The sequence below is a fragment of the Schistocerca americana genome, chromosome 6 (genome assembly GCF_021461395.2).
Source record: "Schistocerca americana isolate TAMUIC-IGC-003095 chromosome 6, iqSchAmer2.1, whole genome shotgun sequence".
NCBI classification, from domain to species: domain Eukaryota; kingdom Metazoa; phylum Arthropoda; class Insecta; order Orthoptera; family Acrididae; genus Schistocerca; species Schistocerca americana.
The window spans coordinates 315468388-315488025 of record NC_060124.1 but is presented as its reverse complement, the minus strand read 5'-3'; the positions used below and the strand labels follow the sequence as shown (position 1 = coordinate 315488025).

Here is a 19638-nt window from a genome sequence, read left to right as displayed (position 1 = left end):
CCGTTGGCGCCCTTGATTCACTGCCTATTATCGATCTTCTTGCAACCTCTTTGCTGACCTGTGTGCCAGCGACAGCTTATACCAGCAGAGCATGCCCTACTGTTAATATTCTACTACGGATTTGAATAATAAAGAAAACAGTGAAATACAGATTGCAATATCCTCTGCAGTGCAAGTCGCAGGTCGTTCATAAAAACAGAAACTAATAAACAAAAAATGCGGATAAGTGCGACTCGGACTCGCAAACCGAGGGATCCGTACAAACTTGATTATGTTTGTAGATAGTTCCTCCATCACAGGAAAAAAAAAAATGATTTTTTCCTGTTATCAGTATCGGTACTGGCAAGATATCAAAATATTGAAATACTTGTAAATGGCTGTACCTTTTTTTCTGTGTTTATGTGCAAGCCTCAAGTGTTTACACTACCAACTACCATAGACTACAGTATTTAAACACGTTCCTGAGGAAAGAGGTCTTAACAGACATACGAATTAGCAAAAGAAAATAGCGTGATATAATTACCAATTAAGTTTTCGGATTTTTTCTTTTACCTGTACTGCGAAACCTTTCTTCATGCCAAATGTCATGATTCTAGGAAAACGTCGTCAGGCCATGAGTGGCCTACCGGGACCATCCGACCGCCGTGTCATCCTCATATTAGGATGCGGATAGCAGGGGCATGGGGTCAGCACACTGCCCTCCCGGTCGTTATGATGGTATTCTTCACCGAAGCCGCTACTATTCGGTCGAGTAGCTCCTCAATTGGCATCACGAGGCTGAGTGCACCCCGAAAAATGGCAACAGCGCATGGCGTCTGGATGGTCACCCATCCAAGTGCAAGCCACGCCCAACAGCGCTTAACTTCGGTGATCTCACGGGAACCGGTGCATCCACTGTGGCAAGGCCGTCGCCCATGCTACTAGGGCAAAAGAGAAATACCCTACAGGCTTCAATGAGTGAGTTTGCGTGTACCAAAATATGTGACGTAAGTGGCCGCATCTTTTGACTGCATTGACTTAGAAGCTCAAATTCCTTACACCACCAAAGGACCATGGACCCCTTAGTGTGCAACACAAATTTCAACTTGCTATACCTATCGGTGCTTAATAGTCGGACAGATAGACGCACGCCAGACAACAAAGTGATCCTAGAAAAGTTCCGTTTATACCAACTGACGTTCGGAACCCTAAAAAAGATCGTAATCACGATGCAGTCTCATTCTTGAGGTATCAGTCATCCCGCGATCTAGAGGCTTCTATTTGTACCACTCGACGATGGGTCCTACTGCTCTAAGTTATACTCGCATTCACAGTCACAGCCAGTTTAGCATGATTTATTTCGTTTATGAGGCATGTAATTCTCGAATAAGTTCTTCCTTGTTTCATCTGAATGTTACCATCTTGTTTTAAAGCTGATTAAAGGCTGGTAACATTTTTATACTATAGTGCCCCCATATATATTTATATCGAACATTTTCATAATTGCTACGAATTAATGCACTGAGTGACCTTAACACAAGAAACTCTGTATAATGCAATAACTACGGAAAAAGAAAATGGACATGTAATATAAAATTGTTAATTTTACGAAATTTCACTTTAGAAGAAACCAGTGACAATAGAGACATGATGTAATGTGCCACGAAACAGTACATGTATATCTGTGACTTATAATTTAGTATATACACCTATATAAGTACCATTTTGATGGCATCTATCTCCTTGATATTCTCTCGCTGGTGCTCTTTCTGTGACTCTATCGTTTTTGAAGGTCGCTCTGCGTCTTCCAGATTTGTACTACTGTATAATGTGTTATTAATTGTGAAATAGATTTTTAACTTAAACTGTTATTTAAAGCTTTCGTTTCGTGGTCGCAATAGCCCTGTGTCAAATAACGAAGTATTTACAGCAATTTTAGCACGCTGAGCAGTCGATGCAATGTAGTATCGCAGGAGCTATCGGATAGCAGCCGTTCCACGGAAAATTTCAATTTGAACACATTTCTTTACAGTCGCGCAACTGCCCGCGCAGCTAGTATAACATTTCCATTTCACAGGAGCCAGCGGACCTGGAAGTAATTTTATTTACATCGACACGAGATGGTACACAACAAGTGATTGATTTTTCAGTGATGACTGGGTGTTGTGTGCTGTCCTTAGGTTAGTTAGGTTTAAGTAGTTCTAAGTTCTAGGGGACTGATGACCATAGATGTTAAGTCCCATAGTGCTAAGAGCCATTTGAAACATTTTTTGATTTTGCAGTTTTCCTGGCTACGAACCAACAAGGCAAATTTCTTCTAATACAGCACGATTTTGTACGGTCGTAGGATTTCGTGCTTTTCCTCCTACGTTTCAAGAAATTAAGACATTTTAAGCAGAGCTGTATATTCTTGCTGTGGCTGGTTGGTACCTCTTCGCGTATCCTTTGCACTCTCGCCGTGCAAGTCAATTGTGACGTTATTGTTCGAACAGGTTCGACACTGTTTCGAACGCTGCTGTGTATCACGATATCACGAGCCAGTTCGAACGCAAGTATCGTTTTCCCTGCTCTAGTTCCAGTCCAACGCACAATGTGGTTCACCGCTTAACCTACTGCATCCGCATTCTTCCCATCGGATTTAGGATTTCTTTGGTTTCTCTGCTCTAGGAAGGTACCTTTGCAAACAACACTGTGAAAGTTATGATGGTTCTTAGAGACACAAAAAAGTGCTCCTACCGACCACTTCGTCGAAGAGGTGAAACGGTACTACATCAGGTGAATGAACATTAGAACACAATGTTGTTAAAATAAGCAAACATTCTTGCTCAGTTGCAGTTCGAATGGTGGGTGCCATGCAGATTAGAATACGTATTGCACGACACTGTTATGTTCATTTAAATGCAAAATCGTCTCATGCAGGTGATTGAAAACTTATGTTGTGCTTCTTCAAGTGCGTTCACAGGAGAGAAGGAACACACGTAAAAAACAATAAAGATAAACCTAATAGCAGAATGATAATTCTGTAAGTGGAAATAAGATGTACTACGAGGACACATTCAATATCTCACAACAAATTCTTTCTAATTCATTTACTACCTAGGCCAGTAAAGATGCCTCATACGATTAGTTGAAATGTGTTTGCCAAAAATAATTATTATTCAGTTATAAATACGGATAATATTTATTCTTACCTGCGTTATAAGCACCATTAGAATACAGCGTTGCCACTAGGATACATCAGAATACAAACATTTTCTTCTGTAATGCAGGTGACTGAATTCTATTTAACATCTAGTTGGGCCATTATTACTGCATGCGAAATATCACTCTTCTGCAACTTTTCAGCACTAGTAACCATGATCCAGACATTATGCGTCATTCTGAACAGCTCCCTATTATCAAATGGCATTAGAGGCAACACATAACTCAAAAAAAGTTAATAGCAATACAAGCTGACTTTTTCAGAGAAGAAAACAGTAACCAGTCACTGTTAATACTGCTATTTATTTACAGAAACTGCCCCATTGCCGGTTTTGGATGTCAACACATTTATAATGCATTTTTTGTTTTTTATAGTAGTTGTCGGCTGTTTTTCACCCTCCGTGGCGAATATTCCTTGGAGTTATTGCGTCATATAGCAACAATCTATGTGAGAAACTGGCTATTTAACTTAACTGTTCCTCACAATGAATGAAAACAATCTAAACAAGTCTCTAAGGTCGAAATGGATTACTTCAGGTTACTTATGCCGAAATGTTCTTTGCCATAACTACAACTTATCAAAATCTACATTTGCAATGCAACTGCCAACAGACATGGAGTAAAAACATCCAGATATTGCACTAATGAGAGAGGTAGCCTCATGATCCTACTCGAAAGAATTGAAATATACATTCAGAAAGCTAATCACGGCACAGTCTCTTCAATGAACAGACGGAGTTAGCTGATAGACCTCTTCTACAAAATTTCATTAGCCTGATTTCCAGTTTGAAACATAAATAAACACTACTGCCGTTGACAATAACAACATGCAGACAGTGACGCAACATGAGATACTACACTAAGAAAATAACAACCTGCTTAGTCACACATTAATATAACAGTCAATTTTATCAGTATTTTCAACCAGTTGTAGATATTAATATCATGTCCACTGTACTAATAATTGTGTCTGTGCAATTGCTTCTTACCATTTATTTTTTTCCTTTGTGTATCACAAAAGTTGAGCATTGTCCATTTCCGTAACATTTTTTGTCAAAATGTTTTCTTTATTTGCTTATGTTAATCGTAAACAATGCTCATTTAGTGTAAACTGCATGTAATGAGACGAGTGTACATTGTATATTTTCAGGTGTCTCATGAATATACTTAACATAATGTTTGTGAGACAGAAATTCTTTGGCACTTTTTTATCTCTGATACAGCTATCTTTATACGTAATCTACTATGTGGCAAAATTATTTCGATTTATTTTTGGTGCTCTATAATATGTGCATATTTATATATAAGAAAGGAGTTTTATATATTTCTTACATTTTAGTGAACACAAGGAGTCAACCGTACAAAATAATGACAGTGGAATTTCGACGTAAGTAACCTAACACTACCCATCCTTTCTTAGCGATTTGTTTACATTGTTTCCATTCATTATTAGGTACAATTGCAGTAAAGTAGGCCGTTCCTCTCATCGTACTTTGCTGTAAGGCTCCATCGCCCCAAGGAACTATCACCAGAAGGGTGAATAAAACTGACAACTAATGTAAACTACAACATTTACGATCTAAACATGAACAGCTGTCAGAAGAATGGACTTGACAGTTTGTAACTGGTAACGGCGCCCTTTGTGTAAATAAACGCATTTTTAACAGCGACTGGTTGCTGTTTTCTTCTTTACGAAAACCGATTGTCTTCTGAGGCAAACTGGTCTGAAATTGTAGTAACTGGTCGTTGATATCGTCGGTATTGGCAATGGGGCGGGATTGACGTTCGACCTGCTTCCACACATGTTCTATCGGGGTCAGATGTGGGGATCTTGCTGGCCGTGGGAGAGCCTCAACAACACGCATACAGTTGACAGAAACATGTGCCACGAGTGGATGACCATCATCCTGCTGAGAAGTGTCGCCACGATACTGTCGCATAAGAGATAACACATGAGGACGCAGGAGATCCGTAACATACTGTTACAGCGTCAGGATTCATTCAATCACTGGCAGCCATGAGCTGAAGTCATACCCGATGGTTGCCCGCAGCTTGACGCTAGGAGCAGCACCGCTGATCCTCTCCAAAGCTTGGAAGAGTGTAACATCTCCCCATGTAGCAGCCGACGATGCTCATCCGGAGTCGTCCAGACAGTGATACAGCGTTGAACATAAATGGTTCAAATGGCTCTGAGCACTATGGGACTTAACTTCTGAGGTCATCAGTCCCCTAGAACTTAGGACTACTTAAACCTAACTAACCTAAGGGCATCACACACATCCATGCCCGAGGCAGGATTCGAACCTGCGACCGTAGCGATTCCAGACTGTAGCGCCTAGAACCGCTCGGCCACTTCGGCCGACACAGATGGAACAATAGTGAATAAACTGTTTATAATTTCAAAAGTATTCACCATAAATTTTAATACGTTTACCTTACTGTGAGACTAGACGGTCAGAGCCCCCATGTAAAAATGTTTGTGGTTGCCTACGGAAACATGATTGTACGCAGGCGTGCACCTCCTCGTCCGAAGCAAATCAACGGCCACGATTATCTTTCCTCAGCTCTCCAAACATATGGAAACAACATAAGGTGTGATAGGGAATGCATGGGCCAGTCTGTATGTTATACCAAAGTTGTTTCGTGCACGCTGCAGAAGTTTCGCTGAGATGCCCATCACATCCACCAGATAGTCCCGATCTCTCTCCCGACACAATAGCGATATATTTGAAGCCCCGAACAAATACATTCGTATACTTGCTTCGGACGCAAAAGGTGAAGACCTGAGTACAATCATGGTTCCGCAGGCTATCGCAAGTATTTTTCCGTTAAGGCTTTGATCGTCTTACTCTGAGGTAAGTGTATTAAGTGTTGGCGATTACTAGTATCCGACCGATGTTGTGGGATTGCACGGAACGCTGTAAGATGTCCATTACTTGTCCTCAGATGTATTGACACAGTGAGAACGAGCCATAATCAACAATTATAAAGATGCAAAACACATAACTATAGTCGTTTAACAGTTGCAGTGCGCACTCGCAGATGTCACTATTTTTATTCCACTTCCACTATAATTAGTGAGCCGGCCGCGGTGGTCTCGCGGTTCTAGGCGCTCAGTCCGGAACCACACGACTGCTACGGTCGCAGGTTCGAATCCTGCCTCGGGCATGGATGTGTGTGATGTCCTTAGGTTAGTTAGGTTTAAGTAGTTCTAAGTTCTAGGGGACTGACGACCTAAGATGTTAAATCCCATAGTGCTCAGAGCCATTTGAACTATAATTAGTGTCATTCTGGGTTGTTCCCCATGAAAGATCACGAAACTTCTGTTGAAACACCGCGTATTTCACTGGTTTTTCTTATTATTCGCATGCGATTATTAACCTTACTCACTGAGGCAACTGTAAATCAGTTAAACATCGTACCAGAATCTGTTCCCTACGTTAGTAATTAATATTCATGCTTTCACCACGTTTCCCCTGCTTTGTTCCCCGTTAACACTGTATTTTATAAAATTGTACCGTTTCAAAACAACGGGACATAGAATACTTGTAAAGGTACGTAGTTCTTGGTACGATTTATATACCTACGCGTCATGTAATGCAATGCCGGTATTTTAAGTTTTCGCGAGACATAAGTTATAGCATATAGCATAGTGGCTTATGTTTCCTGTGGTTAAATTCCTGTAAGATTCTGTTGCTTCCTTCTTAACGTAGCAGAAGTATGTTCAGAAACGTTTACGTTATATCCATAAAAAGTGTGCTCTCTTAGGAGTGAGTTGTTGTTGTCAGTAATTTACAAATTAACCTAGAAATGATCAAATAATAGTAAATATTCAAAACACGTTGATCGTCCGGTGAAACAGACTATCCTTCAGAATAAAAAGCCTAGAAAAGAATGTCACATTTACAAAAAAAATTAAAATATAACTTAGATATCTATAATGTAACTTCCTGTGTTAAGTGAATGTAGCTTCGTTCCACAGTACGACTTCGCACCACGAATTGTCAAAACAGACGGTAGAACAACATTTACTGTGTTGAGATGGCTGTGTGGGAACCTTCCGAAAGCCAATAAATTAAAAAATATACATAAAGTATAAAAGAAAATTTACGAGCTAGTTCTTTTAGGAGACTTCTTTGCCAAAAAAATGCCTTGAATTGAGGTGCACCTTTACCCAGCAATACGACGTTTTTAATTCATTTTATTAAAGCAAACTGTTCCGCGTTTCCGAGAAATCCTCAATGTGGTGGTGTTTGGAAACAGCATTTATTCGTGGAGTATAAGTTAAATGAGCTGCCCCTTTAATTCGTCTGCTAGAATAAATATTCACCCTTTTTAATTACAAACACCTGAAATTAGTTTTCAGAGTTTCTAAAAATAAACTTATGTTATCGAGATATCTTAACGAATAATGTTGGATAAATACGTCAAATTGATTCCATGCTGGCTGGCTTTGATTTGACTTTTCCCCGTAAATTGGCAAGTCGTCTCACATTTGAGGTTAATGAAGGTGTATTAGGAATCATATTTAGTACAACTTTTTTTTCTAAGTTTCGGAATTAATTCTTGCAAGCAGTTTAATCTCTCCTTTACCCGTAGCTCGGTCGACATGAACGTAGAAATTCACACATTTATAAGCAACGTAGCTTCAAGGTTAATGTAGTCTGCAGTAAAGAAAAAGCATAACCTCCAGTGCTCTCTAATAGAGACAAATGTCATATAGCTACCGGTTGAGGGCAACCGTAGCTGAAGTAATCCATGTTTTTATAAACCACTTTAGTTGTACATTAACTTATACAGGAACACAACCAGTTTTGTGGGCTTGTTATAAGCTCTTGCGTCTGGTCTATTTGGTTTTAAGGGTTTTCACGTGGAACAATATTATAGTTTGTATGGTTGTGCTGTACAATGGGGCCCTCAGTCATTTCCATGAGGTGCGCGCGGAAATTTTTGTAACTTTCCCCAATATATGTATGTTGGCGCTAGTGTCCCCCCTTGACACACATGCGCCCCTGTACGGCCTGGCAGTTGGAGGGCTGCTGTTTGCCGCTTCCTGCTATGAAGCGAATTTTCTTGATCATGGGCTTTCAATGTTGCTAACTGGGGCCTTTTAGCTCTTATTGTTTTCTTACTTTTCTCTTTTCATTGTAGGTAGCCGTGTCAATTTTTCAACAGGTCAGTTTGACCTGTGACGCCATGCTTATTACAGGCAACAGTATTTTATTTTGAGATAGATTATTAGGATATGTGTCTGTTTTTTACCATAATGTGGATTGTAAGTTTGATGTCTTGTAGATGCACCTGAAAAAGTGATCTGACATCACGAAACCGTTCGGTCTCCTGTAAAAGCTCACATACAGCTGAAAGTGGTTATTTCAGAAACATGAGAATATTATTGTCTTGAACGTCATGTTTGCTTCGTATACTGTGAACCGTACGACCTCGAAGGACGATAAACAGCTCCTTCCGTCTTCAATACAGCGCGTGACGTCAAAATGGCGTTACGTATGCGTGAATACTTGTGAAATGAGCATTATCAGCCGGGGTGGACGGCCGCCGCAAGCCACAACGGAGCAACGAACGGGTCAGGGTTTGGGGTGGGAGGAAGGCTGCTGCGGGGGTGTGGAGCAAGGGGCAACGCTCGCTGCTTGGCCCCGGCTGGCACACTGCCAGCGCGGTTTCCTGTCGACTCCGCTGCGCGGCGCTGCCGGCGTGCTCTGCGGAAGCTCTTCCAGCTCCACATCTCGTCGTCTTATTCGCCCATCATGGGACACGAGCGCTGCTTCGCAAAGGCAACAGGGACGTACCTCAATATCCACGAGTTAAGCATTGCCAAGAAACCTTCTTAACAGGTTGTCGGTAGGATTGCAGAACAACGCGTAGCACTAGAGTTACCTGCAGGCACCGATCCAGGGTTCACCGTTTGTTACTGTGCCACGGATGTCTACAATTATAATAATAATAACAAAATATATAGTGATTTTTAATACGTTAATAAATAAATTGCCAAATTACAGGATAACATACTAAACATTTTAATCAGATGATGATGATAATTTGTTTAAATCAGCTCTTAGTACAAACTTGCTGGCAGATTAAAACTGTGTGCCGGACCGAGACTCGAACTCGGGACCTTTGCCTTTCGCGGACAAGTGTTCTAGCAACTGAGCTACCCAGTCGCGACTCACGCCCCGTCCTCACAGCTTCTGGAAACATCTCCCACGCTGTGGCTAAGCCATTGTCTCCGCAATATCCTTTCTTTCAGGAATGCTAGTTCTGCAGGTTCGCAGGAGAGCTTCTGTAAAATTTGAAATGTAGGAGACGAGGTACTGGCAGAAGCAAAGCTGTGAGGACGGGGCGAGAGTCGTGCTTGGGTAGCTCAGTTGATGGAGCACTTGCCGCGAAAGGCAAAGGTCACGAGTTCGAGTCTCGGTCCGGCACACAGTTTTAATCTGCCAGGAAGTTTCTTATCAGCGCACACTCCGCTGCAGAGTGAAAATCTCATTCGGGAGCTCTTAGTACACCTCTTAAGGGCAACTTTCTAGAAACTGCAGTTCAGAAAAAATTTAAGAAGAATGTGTAACATGCAACTGATCTGACAACTACACAGCGTGATTCAGCTGCTGTTATCGATGTCGTTTCACGCAGCTCACAGTTCTACATCTGGCCTTCAAAAACAACGCTCTGGATTTTCGTATTATCTCGCTTGCTACGCGCAAACTGTTAGCCCTACAGTAAAAATGAGCAGAACATTATTGTAGGAAATTTAATGTAGTCAAATTTCCTACCGGGAGACGTTTTCGCTGGAGACCACGATTTACGAGTTACGCAAGAAAAACTTACAAAAGTGACCTTCAACTGCAACTCCGCCCTCACACTCATCCCTCAGCAGTCAGGATCTCTAGTATGTTGTTCGTGGCACTCCCTCTACCACTCTAAAAGAATTTCCGACTACACGAATTATTCCCGATATTCAACCATTTTTGGTCTCTTGTTGGTTGAGCTGTTACGTCAACAGGATATTCGGCTATTTTGTTAACATTATTAATTTCAACGTGCCCGTGAGGTAATGAAAGAAAAACGACTTTTGTAAACGTTAAGCTAAAACTTAACACTTACAAGCACAGCAGTTTCGTAGTCTGAAGACATGACGAATACAACGATGTAATTGTTTAGTTCGTGCTCTTAACATTCACAAAACTGTTAAGTAAAATTTGCACAAACGTCAATTTTACAATCTGTACGTGCTCGACTAAGCTGGTGGCGCAATATGGCCAGTCAGTGAATATCAAAACTGATCGAATGTGGGAAGTACTTTATGCAATCGCAAATATTAGCAAGTGGCAGTAACCTGGGCTACATACTGTAAATCTCTACTGCTGAGGGCTGAATGTGGAAGTGTGGGTGCGTTTGAAGGTTTCTTTTGTGCGTTTTTCTTGAATAACTCGAGAACTACTGCCCATAGCGGAAACATATTCCAGTACAAAATTTAACTACATTACTTTTCCTACAGAAAGGTTCTGCTCATTTTTTCTGTAGGACTTACAGTTTGCGCCTAGCGAGTGAGAGAATAGGAAAATCTGGTGCATTGTTTGTGAAGGTCATATATACACTCCTGGAAATTGAAATAAGAACACCGTGAATTCATTGTCCCAGGAAGGGGAAACTTTATTGACACATTCCTGGGGTCAGATATATCACATGATCACACTGACAGAACCACAGGCACATAGACACAGGCAACAGAGCATGCACAATGTCGGCACTAGTACAGTGTATATCCACCTTTCGCAGCAATGCAGGCTGCTATTCTCCCATGGAGACAATCGTAGAGATGCTGGATGTAGTCCTGTGGAACGGCTTGCCATGCCATTTCCACCTGGCGCCTCAGTTGGACCAGCGTTCGTGCTGGACGTGCAGACCGTGTGAGACGACGCTTCATCCAGTCCCAAACATGCTCAATGGGGGACAGATCCGGAGATCTTGCTGGCCAGGGTAGATGACTTACACCTTCTAGAGCACGTTGGGTGGCACGGGATACATGCGGACGTGCATTGTCCTGTTGGAACAGCAAGTTCCCTTGCCGGTCTAGGAATGGTAGAACGATGGGTTCGATGACGGTTTGGATGTACCGTGCACTATTCAGTGTCCCCTCGACGATCACCAGTGGTGTACGGCCAGTGTAGGAGATCGCTCCCCACACCATGATGCCGGGTGTTGGCCCTGTGTGCCTCGGTCGTATGCAGTCCTGATTGTGGCGCTCACCTTCACGGCGCCAAACACGCATACGACCATCATTGGCACCAAGGCAGAAGCGACTCTCATCGCTGAAGACGACACGTCTCCATTCGTCCCTCCATTCACGCCTGTCGCGACACCACTGGAGGCGGGCTGCACGATGTTGGGGCGTGAGCGGAAGACGGCCTAACGGTGTGCGGGACCGTAGCCCAGCTTCATGGAGACGGTTGCGAATGGTCCTCGCCGATACCCCAGGAGCAACAGTGTCCCTAATTTGCTGGGAAGTGGCGGTGCGGTCCCCTACGGCACTGCGTAGGATCCTACGGTCTTGGCGTGCATCCGTGCGTCGCTGCGGTCCGGTCCCAGGTCGACGGGCACGTGCACCTTCCGCCGACCACTGGCGACAACATCGATGTACTGTGGAGACCTCACGCCCCACGTGTTGAGCAATTCGGCGGTACGTCCACCCGGCCTCCCGCATGACCACTATACGCCCTCGCTCAAAGTCCGTCAACTGCACGTACGGTTCACGTCCACGCTGTCGCGGCATGCTACCAGTGTTAAAGACTGCGATGGAGCTCCGTATGCCACGGCAAACTGGCTGACACTGACGGCGGCGGTGCACAAATGCTGCGCAGCTAGCGCCATTCGACGGCCAACACCGCGGTTCCTGGTGTGTCCGCTGTGCCGTGCGTGTGATCATTGCTTGTACAGCCCTCTCGCAGTGTCCGGAGCACGTATGGTGGGTCTGACACACCGGTGTCAATGTGTTCTTTTTTCCATTTCCAGGAGTGTAGAATTGCGGGTTGCGCAAACCGACCTTGGTAGGGGCAGTTGCATAACGTTGTATAGTGACATCAAACTCTCAGAAACTAACAACGTCCCAATTTATACGCTTGAAATCTGCACTCACCATTATCAATATTCCGTTTCTTACTACGACTGTTAACACACTTTTGCAGCTATGGTTACGTGAGCTTGTAAATAAGGAGACTATTGTTTCTTTGAGTCGTTTTCGGCTTAGTTCGGGAAGTCAACCATTGTGTTATTTTCCCTTAGTGGAGGGTCTTCCTGTCTTGCGTCACTCAATCTCCCGAGGTTTATCCGTTCTAACTGTGGTCTCAGAAAAACTGTCCTATTTGTTGTTTAAAGCAGGTATGTCAGCGTGTGTATGTACGTCTTTTCCTGGCTTGAATTTTCTCTGCAGTCAGTCTCACTGCGAACACATCCACGTTGACAGTTCTTCACATAAGCAACTGCGGAGTATGTTGAGTTAAACATAAATCACAATTTCTAGAAAAGCTGCACATTTTAGACTCTTTAGTTTCCATGTTATTTTATTCTCCGAAATTTATCTGGGAATCGTGGAAGTTGATAAACGAAAAAATATAAACACTTTTACTGACATTTTACTCTTGTGTGTGTGTGCAGGGAGGGAGGGGTGGGGGAGGGACGGAGGGGAGGGGGAGAAAGGGGGGTATAGTAACTCCCATGACAGCCACATTGTACCTCCTCTCTTGGATCGGCACGTGCTTCATTCGAATGTAACCTCCGTTAAGGTCAGTTCACACTGGACGTCAACGTCAAAGGTAAGAGACAAAAAGAAGGTGACGTTTCTCACACGGATCTTCAATGCAATACCACTTCTTAGAACCCAGTACAGAACGGTGAATGTGAGTTGGAAAAAAAAGCAAAAAAATCGAAATATGCACTGGTGAGCACGTACGATAGTAACTTTTGCATGCTGTGTCACTGCGCAGTAAAATAACTCGATGACGCTTTAACCATACATAGAAAAAACTGCTACAGTGTGGTACAGAAGATGGATGAAAGAAATACGCTACGAGACAAACAGAAATAACACTTTTATTCAATGGTAATAAATATATTGAAGTCACCGTGATTCATTATGGTCCCATTGACACTGCAAACGATGTGACACGGTTCTTAATAGGGTGTGTGATCACCATAGACGACAGTGGACGCTCTGCAACGTGCGCCCATACTGGTCACAAGGTTGGTACACAGTTATTGCGGTAGAGCGGTTAGTTCATCCTGCAGTGTACTTTATAGCAGCTGGATGATCGTTGGTGCACTGCACGTACCTGTAGACGTGCAGCAATGGCTCTCCCCAACGCATCTGACACACGCTCAATGGGATTTAAGTCGAGGGAACAGACACGTGAGTTCATTCACCGAATACCTTCTCGTTCAAATAGTTTCTCCACCTGCGTTGTTTCGTGCTGTCGCGGGCTTACATGCATAAAAATGAAGTGAGGGCCCAATGCATCGTTGGAAAGATGTATTTGGGGAAGGAGTACAGTGTGATAATAACACTGACTGGTGAGTGTGCAGCGTACAAAGGTTTGGAGGTCGGTACGCTCCTGTAGCATTTCATCATTTCATCCCCATCGACGCGCAGGTCGCCGAAGTGGCGTCATATCGAAAGACCTGCACCAGGCGAACGGTCTACCCGACGGGAGGCCCTAGCCACACGACATTTCCATTTCCCCACAACATGAAACCCAGACCACCAAAACGATCATGTTGGACAATGTTCCTGGTTGTATTATATGTTCCCAACTCTCTCCGTATGATGGTACGTCCAACACTAACGACCATGATTGTTTTGGTTGTCGAGGTGTTACGGTGTGGTGCGGCATAATGATGCAAAGGCGAAGTGACCTACAAATCTTTGAGCATTGTATATTCATCGGTTAATGTCAGCATCACATTGTACTCCTTCCCCATGTGCAAACCACTATGAAGTGCCTGGTAGTCGCTACATCCCATGATACAAAATATTAGTATTTAATCCAAATCCATTCACCTAGAGAGCACGGGAAATGTGATTGTTTAAATGCCTCTGTGCCTGGTGTAGTTAGTTTAATCTTGCATTCGCAGTCCCTCATGGAGCTGTATATTAGAGCTTAAGTACAACTCTAGATTCTTCGATCAATACTGGATCGTGAAACTGTGTAGGTAGGCGTTCGTGGGAAAGGGGTAAAATACAGAGAAGAAAAAGCTATTTACAACTTGTACAGAAACCAGACGGCAGTTATAAGAGTCGAAGGGCATGAAAGGTAAACAGTGGTTCAGAAGGGAGCGAGAAAGGGTTGTAGCATATCCCCTATGTTACCAAATCTGTACATTGGAGAAGCATTACAGGAAACAAAAGAAAAATGTGGAGTAGGAATTAAAGTCCAGGGAAAGAAATAAAAGCTTTCAGGTTTGCGGGTGACATTGTAATTCTGTCAGAGGCAGCAAAAGACTTGGAAGGGCTGTTGAACAGATTTGACTGTGTCTTGAAAGAAGGCTATAAGATGAACGTCAGCAAAAGCAAAACGAGGATAATGGAATATAGTCCAGTTAAATCAGGTGATACGGAGAGAACTAGATTAGCCGAAGAGACAATTATAGTAGTAGATGAGTTTTGTTGTTTGGGCACGCAAAGTAACTGATGCTGACCGAAGAAGAGAAAATATAAAATGTAGACTGGCAGTGGCAAGAAAAGCGTTTCTGAAGAAGAGAAATTTGTTAACATCGGGTATATATTTGAGTTCAGGAAGTCTTTTCAGAAATTATTTATATGGAGTGTAGCTATGTATGGAAGTGAAACACGGACGATAAACAGTTTGAACAAGAAGAGAGTAGAAGCTTTTCAAATGTGGTGCTATAGAAGAATCCTGAAGATTAGATGAGTGGATCATATAACTAACGACGACGTACACAACAAAATTGGGGAGCAGAGCAAAGAAATTTGTGCACAACATGACTAGAAGAAGGGATCGGCTGATAGGACATATTCTGAGACGTGAAGGGGTCACCAATTTAGTACTGGAGGGCAGTGTGAGGGGTAAGAATCGTAGAAGAAGGGATGAATACAGTAAGCAGATCAGAAGGATGTAGATTGCAGTAGTTATTCGGAGATGTAGAGGCTTGCACAGGGTAGAGTAGCATGGAGAGCAACATCAAACCAGTCTTCGGACAGAAGACCACAGCAACAAACAGCACATGTCAACCAATAAAAGCATTTTCACAAATATGGTAAAGGTCGGAAGTCAAACAGTAAACACCTTTTTTTAAAAGTAAATTTTTTACGTAATTCACATAATATTCTTCTTGTACTACACGCTTTTCTAAAATAGCCTGCGTTCTGTCTCGGGGCTATCCCCACACCAAACTTAATCGAAAATGGTTGAGCGGGTCAGTCGTGAAAGCGTAAACGGCAAACTTACTTACACATTTATAATATCAGTAAGGATAAAACTTTCAATTGCGATATTTTTGCGTGAATCTATATATATTGATGGAATACTGCCTACACAGGGCCCCAGGCTTTGGTCAGGCTACCTATGAAAACCCCATGAAAGAGATTAGCGTTTTCAGACTGACAGACACACACGGCAGTTTCAAACTTTAAATCTCTATTTGTTTTTGTGATCCTATTTCGATGAACTAGAGCCTACACGGCGCCCCAAGTTAGGTTCAAATTTCCTGCGAAAACCCCATGAATATTCGTCCAGTACTTTTGGAGAAGTATATTCAAGCAGTGAAACAGACACAACAGTTTTACAGGTTTATTATTAGCATATAGACGATAATTTTCATCAAGATATATATGTATGTATACGTAAGAAACAGTACTTTACATCTCCTATGGTTGACTATATCCGCGTTGCCAGTGAAGATTTGTTTAAGTATTTCACTAGTTCTGTAATATTCTCCTCCCAACCGAATTTATCCTCAGGCTGCAATACTAACAATTTAACACATCAACCTCTTCTATCCGCACAGCGTCGTAATTTCATGCATGCAATGAGAGGAAGCCTTCCTCAAGTTCGGAACTTCATATTTTTCGTTTACTGACGTATAACTGGCTTCACTGATCTTTCCAAACCTGTACTTGATTTGCTATTTGCTGCAATGTTGCTATCATATACAAGCAAAACAAAATTTGGCTTAAAGTAATATTACTGATTAATGGTCATAAATACATACAAGACAAAATATAGTCCATGCGATGTACCATCTCAGATGGAACCCTGTGGGACAACATATGTAATTATATACCACATGCAGTCATTTTGTAGAATTCCTGTTACATCGTAATAGTCTAATTTACTTAAAAGGATATTGTGATTTACCCAATCAAATGGTTCTGACATAATAACGAATAAGCCAGTAACCTTAATTAAGGGGAAGTACATGGAGCCACGAACAACAACTGTAGCAGAAACCTTCGTAACTAAGAACTGCACTACCCAAACGGTTGAAGGAGTTTCTCGACGTGTGACCTCGCAGGATGCAACATCCTCTCTGCTAAGACGCTGGTGCTCATTTGCATGTATCACTGCTTTACACCAGCACGTCTCTAAACGATCGTCAAGGGGCCGTCCCTTGAGAACGGCGGCAGGTTGCCAGTATAAAGGCGATCTTATTACCAGCCACCCTGCTTATCGAAAGCAGATCTGAACCTACACACCACAGGCATCATGTGGTATGCAGCATTCCGCTTAATACGTGTACCGCTTTACAAATCAAAAGCAAATTTTACGACCGGTAAAGTACTTTTTATTATTTCATATAGTTTCTCTGTAGCGATGGGAACAAGCTACCGACGGTGTTGCAGCTGTTTGTTGCACGTTACGGCGTGACCACATATTTATGAAACGTCAACCCCTAAGAACGGTGCATGTCATATGTTAAAGAGACGAAGGAATCTAGTCCATTTTCCACTCCTTTTATCATCTCGTACATGTGTACGCTATGCATGTATTGCTGCCTGATGAGTTTCCCCCTCTCTCAGTCATGTGGAAAATATGTTGGTGGTCGCTGGAGTGTCATAACGTCTTTGAGGTGTGAGTCACGCTAATGATCTTTGACGGCAGATTCCCGGCCGTGGCTAAGTAAATAAAGCCGTCCTCACACGGAACGCGTTTCTGATCGTGAATCACGCCAAACGTGGTTTCCATCGCGACTTGTATACACTGAAAAACGAGCTGGTATATCGCACGGTACGTGCTTCTCACCGTGATTTGCAAATGCGGCGCATTCCAGGAGCAGTTATCCGGCTGTAGATATACCATGCGATCACAGAGTTTGTTTACAAAAATAAACGGGCGTAAAAATGATACTTTCGCTCTGTTAAGACACACATTTGCCCTGTTGTTCATATGATAGGTATATTGTTATGGCCGGCCGGAGTGGCCGAGTTGTTCTAGGCGCTACAGTCTGGAACCGCGCGACCGCTACGGTCGCAGGTTCGAATCCTCCCTCAGGCATGGATGTGTGTGATGTCGTTAGGTTAGTCAGGTTTAAGTAGTTCTAAGTTCTAGGGGACTGATGACCTCAGAAGTTAAGTCCCATAGTGCTCAGAGCCATTTGAACCATTTTTTATGTTGTTGTGTCTGTTTTATACACAAATAAAAACTTCTGTATCCACGAAAATGACACTGTACAAGCCAAAAAGAAAAGTTCCATGTCCAGTCAGCAAGGACATCAGCATTTAAAACTTCCATTACAAATAGTACGGTGTAAATTTACAGTAGCCATGGCACACGACAAAAATTGTTTTATCAGTTTTGAATTTTTAGTAAAACGCTAAGGGTTCCCTTATTAGATCACTGCTTCTGTCCAGTAGTGAAATTTTTAATACATGCGAAATATAACAAACTTGAAGCAAGAAACTGAAAAAATCTCCTACTGCATGTAGTACAGACTCTTTTGAAGGTGAAGCCAAAAAGATACTTCTAGTACTGCAATATTGCTGTTACATTTTCTGTGCTTCATGTAAGTACTTACATGAAGTTTAACAGTGTGCACATACACGTTTTTGCCTATATTTACACACAATATTTGCAATGGAATGATGTATCCTACAGTGTGGAAAACTTTTGGACGAATGAATAAATAAATATTGAACTGCGAACGAATTAGGCATTTTTGTAGACAGAAATCTTGTAATTCGTTGGCCCATGTTCCCTGGCACGTTCACAAAATGGAACAGACCCATTCCTGGAGGGAAAGCGCTCTTTTATGCATAACAGCGACAATTACACAACATACTATCAACAACTTAGTAAGATAGCGCCAGAATCTACTAGGAAATATGGAGATGAATCAAAAATACACACAGAACGCGAATTCACAACCTTTCAGTATACAGTCTACATCTTTCCTAACTGCACTACAACTACAAATCGTCAGATTGTATCAATGTTTTTGACGTTAACATTTCCTGAAGGCTTCATTGTTGTCTGCCATTTATTTATAACAAATCGTGCCAGAAACATTTTCGAGAGACAACCAATGTTGCGGTGCTTTGCAACATGCCAAGAAAGAATAGTCCAGTAAGCACGGCTCTAAAGCGCATACCTTAAGAGTTATGAGTACTTGTTCATTTATGCTAGTGTGAGACGTCTCTTCTACTAAACAAGTGTTCATGGCTCTTAAGGTACGTGCTCTCGAGTCCATGTTCACTGGTCATTTCTGTCTTGTTTTGTTCCATACTATCAACTCTCAAAAGATGGAAAGCAAAGAGCTTGCAGCAGGAGGATTTGTTTCACAGTATCAAAGATGAAGTGCTCACAGTTAGAGCCCAAGTTTATTAGACTTTTTTCCTTGGAATGATCTTTCCTGTCATATCCATAAATATTGACCATTCCTCTTGTGTCATGCTGTACGCTCATAGCACGTAAGTTGTAATGTAAAAAAATATACAAAAACCATCAAATGCGGCCTTCACCTGAAAGACGATGTAATCCAGAATGGTCGCAGGTGACGTGAAAACGGTCTTTCATCACCCTGGGCACGTTCTTCTCCGCGAAGCAAAAATCTGGCGGGTCTCACTCGTCCTTTCACGCTTGGTATTGCACTAGAGCGTGCAGTTAAACATTGTGACGTCACGGAAGTTGACTCTTCACGTCCATGTTTGCTTTCACGTCACTTTTGAGAACAGCATAAGCATATTACTTGGTCACTCGTCTTCAGCTGCCGAGTTGACTTCAAATCGCGCAACATGCAGAACTGCACAAGGCTATGAAGTTGCAGCAATTATGCGCGAAGCTGTTTAACTTTGTTCAGTTTGACCAATGACCGTAAGGGCTACTATAATAGTGTCTACTCCGCTGCGTTTTTTTTTCTTCCAAAGGTCGTTTTATCGAACAACAAGGTATTAAATATACTCTGGGAATGATTACGGTTACCCGTAACATGAGA

The 19638-nt window shown here is 42.4% G+C and overlaps 1 pseudogene; it reads right to left on the bottom strand.

Moving 5' to 3' along the window:
- Positions 1 to 796: 796 nt before the first annotated feature.
- On the bottom strand, positions 797 to 913 carry LOC124620425 (annotated as a pseudogene).
- Between the last annotated feature and the right edge of the window lie 18725 nt (positions 914 to 19638).